The 7,644-nt window shown below is 49.0% G+C and overlaps 1 pseudogene; it reads right to left on the minus strand.

The window, feature by feature from the left end:
• Positions 1 to 946: 946 nt before the first annotated feature.
• Positions 947 to 1,970, minus strand: LOC105073358 (membrane progestin receptor alpha-like; annotated as a pseudogene).
• Positions 1,971 to 7,644: the final 5,674 nt, after the last annotated feature.

Consider the following 7,644-nt stretch of genomic DNA (forward strand, 5'->3'; position numbering starts at 1 on the left):
CCCCAGTAAAATCCTTCCATACCTCTTGGCCTTTGGACAGGTCTTTCCCTCTGCCTGGAATGCCCCTCCTCTTCTCCATCTGCAAACTCCTTTTCACCCTGTGCAACCCAAGACCCCAAGGGTCCCAGGCAGTGCTAATTATTCCCTCCTCAGTGCTTCCCCTGATAGTTCATTCCAGTATTAAAGCCTTTACCATCCTGCATTGATCCACAGGGCCCAGTCAGTGGTCTGCCTCTGAGCAGAGGCCCAAGACACACTGAATGGATGCACACTGAGTCGTGAGCAAGGGAACCAGGAAAGACACGGGGGACAGAATGTGTGGGACATAGAAGCCAGAGCCAGGAGGGCTGGGGCTCACTGTCTGGGACAGTGACTGAAGAAGTACTGGATGGGATCCGTTTCTACCTGGCACAATATTCTACCTTAGGGGGCTCTCTGGAGCTCCAAATCTCCAGGCTGCGGTTCAAGGAACGGCGAGGTTCTGCACACATCTGGGGCCTGTCCTTTCCCTGTGCGCCAGTGAAACCTGGGTAGAGACGGGCTGCTGATGCCTCCCCTGTCTCTCAGCTCAGATCTGACTCTGACCTAAACCCCAACTGCGCCCCCTCCCAGATAATCCAGAAGCACCAAACCAAGGTCTCGGCCCCAGCCAATCCCCCACCCTCACTCCTAGTGAGATGCAGTGAGGGGAGGCAAACCAGAGTAGCTCACATCTCTCTCTTCCCCCTCCCAGGGCAGGGAGCTGGAGCAGGCCCAGAAGTGCACCCAGTGGCTCCAGCCAACCCTCAAGTCCAAGGACTGGCCAGTGCCGCCTCTGGCAGCTGAGGCACGCACAGAGAGTCACCACCGGCCAGACACAACTTTACTAGCACTTGTTCCCATCTGGAGCCACGCCCAGACCCTGGGCCCCCACTCTACCTCCCTCCCTACCAGCTGCCAGCTGCCTTCACTGGGTCTTCTGATCCAGATCAAGTTTGCGCTGTACCAGCTGGCTCAGGGGAAACGCCGTGAGGATGCTGCTGCCTGCAGTGAGCAAGAAGAGGCCAGAGAAGCTGTGGGGCCAGCGGGAGTGCAGAGGCTCAAAGGTGGGCCGCCGGGCCTCGTAGTCCAGCACCACGGCCTCCAGCTGAGCCAGTGTGCACAGAACCAAGAAGACACGGGAGCGCTGGGGGCCCCGCCCAAGGATGCGGCAGCTGCCAGGGAGGCAGCACTCAGGCATAAAGGCCGAGAAGGAAGCGGCAGCCAGCAGAAAAAAGGCCACCTGGCATTTGTGGTGAGAAGAGCCGGGTCGTCCGCGGCAGGGCTGGAGGACACGAGGGTGCGGCGCGCCACAGGGCTGATGTCCAGCGCGCAGGCCGGCGCCGAGGGCACCTCGGGCTTCTGTATGTGCCTGTTACAGCAGGAGCCAGCGCAGGAAGGCCAGGAAGAAAGGCAGCCCCGGGCAGGAAGTGGCCTGCACTGGGGCGTGCTGGGCGGGCTCAGTGGCAGAGCAGAAGCGTGCCAGGGCGCTGCCACACTGGGACACAGCCCCACCCACACGGCCCAGGAAGAAGCAGCGGTAATGCCAGAACTCGGACTGGGCCTGCGGGAGGTGAGCCAAGGCACCGGGGGAGAGGCAGGTGAAGGAGGCTCCGACACTGATAAGGAGAGGCAGGGCGTGCGCGTCTCCCCGGAAGTCCACGGTCCCCACAAAGATGGCCCGCCGCAGCAGCAGAACCAGGGCCGCCAGCAGGTGGGTCCAGACGTCACCGCCTCGTTGTGCCGCTGGAACGGCGCGCGGGAATAGGTGCACCAGGCACAACGCAGCCGCCGGTGGCCCACAGAGGGGCGGCGCTTCCAGAAGAGGGGCGGCACTTCCGCTCGGTCCGCTGTGAGCACGGGCTCTGGCTGCACAGGCGGCTGAGGCTTCTGGTGGTCCTGCCGCAAACTGGACGGGAGGTGGTGAGCTTCTGGGCCACCGCTATGGCCATGGCTGTGGCCCGGGCGGGAGGGAGCCGAGATCACACAGCAAGGTGGGCAGAGCTGGGCTGAGATCAGGTGTCCAGAGCCTGGCTGATGAATGTCAGGCAGACCTGACTGACCTCTGTCCCCTGCGGTGCTGCGAGAGGCCGTGGCCGTCTGGGCAGCGAGCCGGCAGTTAAAGGGGCAGCCGGTCGGAGGCCCCACCTGGAGCCCCTGTCCTGGATTTTAGATTTCCCAAGAAGTCGATTGGACACTGTATGCCCTCCTTAAAGAGTTTCAGTAGATTTTTAAAGTAAAAACATATATTCTACATGTATTCATTAGTTTATGTGTTTATTCAGAGAAATTTAGATCTTACTGTGACCTAGCTCATGCCTTCTCTGCTGGATATAACACATTATTGTACGGAATACGTACGTCGGTAATGCAGTGCGGCTTAACCGATGCTCCAAGAGCGCGGTCTTCGGTGCTGGTTCCCTTGCGTTTACACCCAGCACAACGTGTGCAGTCACTGTCCCCTTAGGCCCTAATGCTGTTTGCTCTCCCATCCTCAGCTCTGAATTACGCTGTGGAGTGGCTACCACTGCAGAGTAAGCCTGGGCTAGTTAGACTGAAGGGGAGGTTTCTCCGCGATGGTTCCAAGTCCAAGAAGTGAGGACAGAAAGTTAAGAAGGGCGAGCGCCAGGCGGAAGCAGAGAGGACAGTGTGTCGTGGAGCAAGTGCACCAGCACAGACCCCAAGCAAGCCCCACTCCGCCAGCCCCAAGATGTTCCGTCCCTGCTCAGATATTAGGGGAATTCCTTGTTTTTATAAAGAACAATATTTATGAGAAAGTACTGTGATATGCCTTATTATTAATATGAAGATTTCTAATATGTCATGGCTGGTTGGATCACTGGTGAAAATCATTGGTAAAGAGTGAGTCTTGGTTTCATACCCAATTAATATTCTCATGCTCTATAACTAAGAGCATATGTAGAAAGATTCATTATTCATATGCTGTTTTGGAACTATTTCTTGGTCTCTGTTAATAACTCTCAAAGCTATAAGGACATATTTGTTGTTGTTTCAAAACGGTAGCTTCAGATTAACAAAGCATAGTTTTAGTTCACAAGATTGGCAAGCAATTCATGCTGTGGACGAAACAGATAAATGATGTCACGTACGTGAGAAAGTAAATGCGATGTTAGCTCAACACCAGGAAGTGTGGGTTTCTGATATTAGTACATATGCTTATTGAATGAATTCATATTCAAGTAGTGTGAAATCCATGATGAGAGTATTTAAAAGTATAATAAGTACTGCATCTTTCAAGGCACCTTTTTAATAAATCACTGTTATGGAACAAGATAAACCATTAAGTAATGATAAATATGTTGATGAGGAACTGGATTATCTCCATGTTAAATAATTGGGCAGTCCAAAATATGAGGTCTCAGACATTCCTTCCATAATTTCTAAAGGTCTCATAAAATCATTCCCATTCTGTATCAGCCAAGGAGCAAGGACCATCAACAGCAACGGAAGCAAACAAGAGGGAAGTCACAAAACGTTAGTAAATCCTATGGTGAACGACAGGAAACCCCTTACGTTCAGCCTCTCGAAGACCTGCACGGTTTGGCATCGGCGCAGAGTAGGACGGACAGCGGCGCTCCCTTTGTTTGTGGGTCTTGTGGCCCAGACGGGGAAACGTCATCTACAAAGACGGCGATGTTGTGCGTCAGCTTTATGATTCTAACCCATGGAATTCTCTGTTTGCTTGTTTCTGTCCTTGATGAAGGCAGTAAACCAATGCTGTCCAAAGGCCAGGCGGCCAGTATACTCAGTTGAGATTCATTTGTCTCGTAAGATGAGCACTGTTCAAACCGTTTTAAAATGGTGCTTTGTGAAAAGTTTTTCAAAAATTGAGTGGAAAAATGGAAGCGAACAGTCAAAGATTTCAACAAGTTTCTGTCAATATGCTAATTGGACAGTTACCTGCTATGAGCACACTTACCTAACTCAGCAGTCTGGGTTTATGGTACTTTTTTTATGATTCCCAAATCCGAAAATTATGCTCACGTTAAAAATAAATATCTGATGTACATCATTTTATGGAACAGGCAAATAAATCTACTTACTGCAATACGGTAAATATATTGATCTATAAGCCACAACACTGGACCTAACCCCCTGAGCACTCCTTCAGAACTGAAACTCTCACTCCAGCTCCCTCCTGGGCTGTGTGAGCTGCCGCTGGGCCCCCAGCCCCAGGGGATCATAAAGGTCACGAATGACTCCTGCTGACAACACAGGCAACCCCACAGCTCAGACCACGTTTCACGAGGACACCCAAGCTCATGGAGGCTGTTACCCTGTGCACTTGGATTTTCTGCTTCCCAGAGTCACAGCTGAGTATTTCCCAATCTTTGCTTTGAGGAAAAAAATACGATTTGGGGGAGTCATCATCAGCTGAACCATTAGAATTTCGTGTATCATGTAGCACCTTCTAGATTTTGTATAGACGAGTTATTTGGCTTAACAGACAGAAAATTCAAAGTCATGAGAGATTAATTCTACCTCTAGTTTCAATACATTTTGAAAATTTATACAATTATAGTGATTTTTTTCAAATGCAGGTAGGTAAAAAGAAGACAATTGAAATCTCCCGAGAAACTACAAGCAATTTAAAAAAATCTTATATTGCTATGTGGCCAGTTAGATAACAAAATACACATGATATGAAGGCATTATGAAGTGTCCTCTCACCCAGAGCGTCTTCCCCTCACGCTCCTGTATTCCTTGGCTCTCTAAATTTGGCCTATGAATTTACTGGTATTATTGGCCCCAGGGGCTGGGGGTAGGTGACATTACTGGGCCGATGTAGAAGAACCCAAAAATGGAATCCAAAGAGTAGTAATTGAATTTAAGTGTGATACAAATCAAAATAATCCAAATGATGGTGATGGAGAAGGAAAGATGGAAACCAAGTAACTTAGAAAAACAGCGTTGTGAGTGTATACTGTGAGGCTCACACACATATACAACCACATACGAGTCTTACATTCTCACTAGAAAAGCATTTTCATAAAACGATGGGTCAAGAGTTTTCAGACTAAGTGGTAGGACTTTGTGTCTTGCAGGATTGAGCAAATAAATATACTGTGGATACTAAGAGCAAGTTTTTCACTTTCTGAGAAAGGAGCTACCAAAAAGGAGGGGGGACAGAGATAAGCCATGGTGGACTTTAAAGGGTCGGTGCAAACTCGTGCTCTTCAGTGCTGTCCACGTGCAGGAGAGAGAGGCTAACGGACGCAGACGCACGTGCTTCTGTGCCTACTTCCCTGCCTCTGCCCACCAGGAGGATCGAGCAGCAACGAGAACAAGCAGCAGTCAGCACACCTGGCACCACATCTTCGTTTCTAGCTACATTCTCCAGGATTGTACCATTTGTATATTGGTACCATTCTCAAGTCTAGGTACCAAGACTTAGTAAAATGGCTGGGTCCAGGACAGGGGCCCAGAAAGACCAAGATGGCCTTGGGACATCGTGTGGCACCAGAAAGTGAAGTACTTAAAAAGAAAGAGGGTTCTTATTAAAGATACTGGAGCTAGCTTGAAGGAGCTCCATACTGGGGACAACCTGAGCAACTATATAAACAGTATTATTGAACTAGAACCATGAGAAAAAATACGTGTCAGTGAGCAATACTAACAAAACAAATGACTAGGGGCAAAGGTATCAACTCCTCCTTACTGTGACAATCTAAACTTTTTTTTTACACATTAAAAAAAAATTGGGGCAGGGGAGGTAGTTAGGTTTATTTATTTAATGGAGGCACTAGGGATTGAACCCAGGACCTCGTGCATGCTAGGCATGTGCTCCACCACTGAGCTACACCCTCCCCCCGAGGATCTAAATTATAAGTGTGGAATGCACGATAAACATGGAAAGTCTGTTTGACAGACATCACTGTAATTATCATCTCATGCAAGAATCATCAGTGGGTCTTAAAATTAGCTACTGAATTAGATTATAAGACACAGGATGACTGCACAGACTTGAAGTTTTATTTTAAAGGCGAAAAAGATGAACTTTACAGCTGAAATATCTGTCAAGCATCACCTTCACCAAGTGATCAAAGTTAACATCACTTGTAATGAGACCTGCCAACATCACCTACTTAAGATGCCCTGAGACACACTGCAACTGTGGATTCTTGTCAAAAATTCATAACATGAATATAAGGCAAAAGAAACAGCAGATGAACCCCAAACAAGAAACAGTCTATAAAGCAAGTCTTCCAAAGTATCCAGTCACGAAAGACAAAGACAGAGGAACTGCCCCGGGCTGGAGGACACTAAGGACGTATGAGAAGTAAATGCAGCATGGGTCAGCGGAACCATAAAATGATATTGATGGGACAGCTGGTAAAGTCTGAGTAAGATATGTAGATAGTTAATAGTATTTTTTAAATATGAAAATGAATATATGTATGTATATGCATGACTGGGACATTATGCTGTACACCAGAAATTGACACACTGTAATTGACTGTACTTCAACTAAAAAAACAGTATTTTTTTCAAGTTATTCCCTCGTTTTTGGTAATTGTCCTACAGTTATTTAAAATGTTAACATTCAGAGAAGCTGGGTGAATGGTATATAAGAACTATTCGTGGTATTTTGGGAACTTTTTTCTATGTCTGAAATTATTTTAAAATAAAAATTTACAGGCGACTGGACCAAGATGGCAGAATAGGAAGACCCTGGGCTTACCTGCTCCCTGGACACACCGAAACTACAGCTCCGTGGAGACCAACCATCTCTGAAGACAACCTGAAGACCAGCACTGCAGCTTCCCCACAACCAAGGACATAAAGAGAAGCCACATCAAGAAGGCAGAGGGGCAGAGATGCAGTCTAGTCAGAACCCACACCACCGGGCAGGTGGCCCACAAGCAGGACTGGTATCACAACTGGCGATGTCTCCCTGAAGAGGAGGGGTCTGACCCCCGTGCCAGCCTCGACAGCTCGGCGGGCTTTACTGGGAAGATAAGCCCCCGTAACAGCTGGCTTTGAAAACCAGAGGGCCTTTCATCCGGAAAGCTGGAGCCTCCCCTCTTGAAGGGTACGTGCACAAACGCGTTCTGAGTCCCAGCACAGGGGCAACGGCGCCTGCGCCATATGGGAAGGAGACTCACTAATAATCTTAGGCTGTGTGCTGGAGGGGCGACTGTCTGCAGAACTTTCTCGGGGGGGGGGTGATGGGGGCATCATGTTTTTTAACTCTCCTTCCACCTACCTGGCTTGTTGCTGGCAGGTGCCACTACATCAATTTATCCAACACCGTGTGCCAGATACAGCCTTCCCTGAGTACAAGCCCCACACAACCCGCTTACCCTGCTGGCCTGGCAAAGGGGCCCCACCCCTGGGCCAGCCCCACATACCAGCACACCTGCACTCGTACAGCGGCCATGGCACAACCACAATAGGAGTGGGCACCCCTGGAGCACCTGGCTCCAGTGACCATGGGGGATTGCGCCTCTGGACCTCAAAGGTCACCCTGTACAGAAGGCCACTGTTTCAAGACAGTGGAATATAGCTGATGTACCTAACACGTAGAAACAGAGTGAGAAGTGAGGCAAAGTAAAAAGACAAAAACAAAGCAAAACAAAACAGAATTAAAACCTTCCAAATGAA

Source organism: Camelus bactrianus, chromosome 31, assembly GCF_048773025.1.
Source record: "Camelus bactrianus isolate YW-2024 breed Bactrian camel chromosome 31, ASM4877302v1, whole genome shotgun sequence".
NCBI classification, from domain to species: Eukaryota; Metazoa; Chordata; class Mammalia; order Artiodactyla; family Camelidae; genus Camelus; species Camelus bactrianus.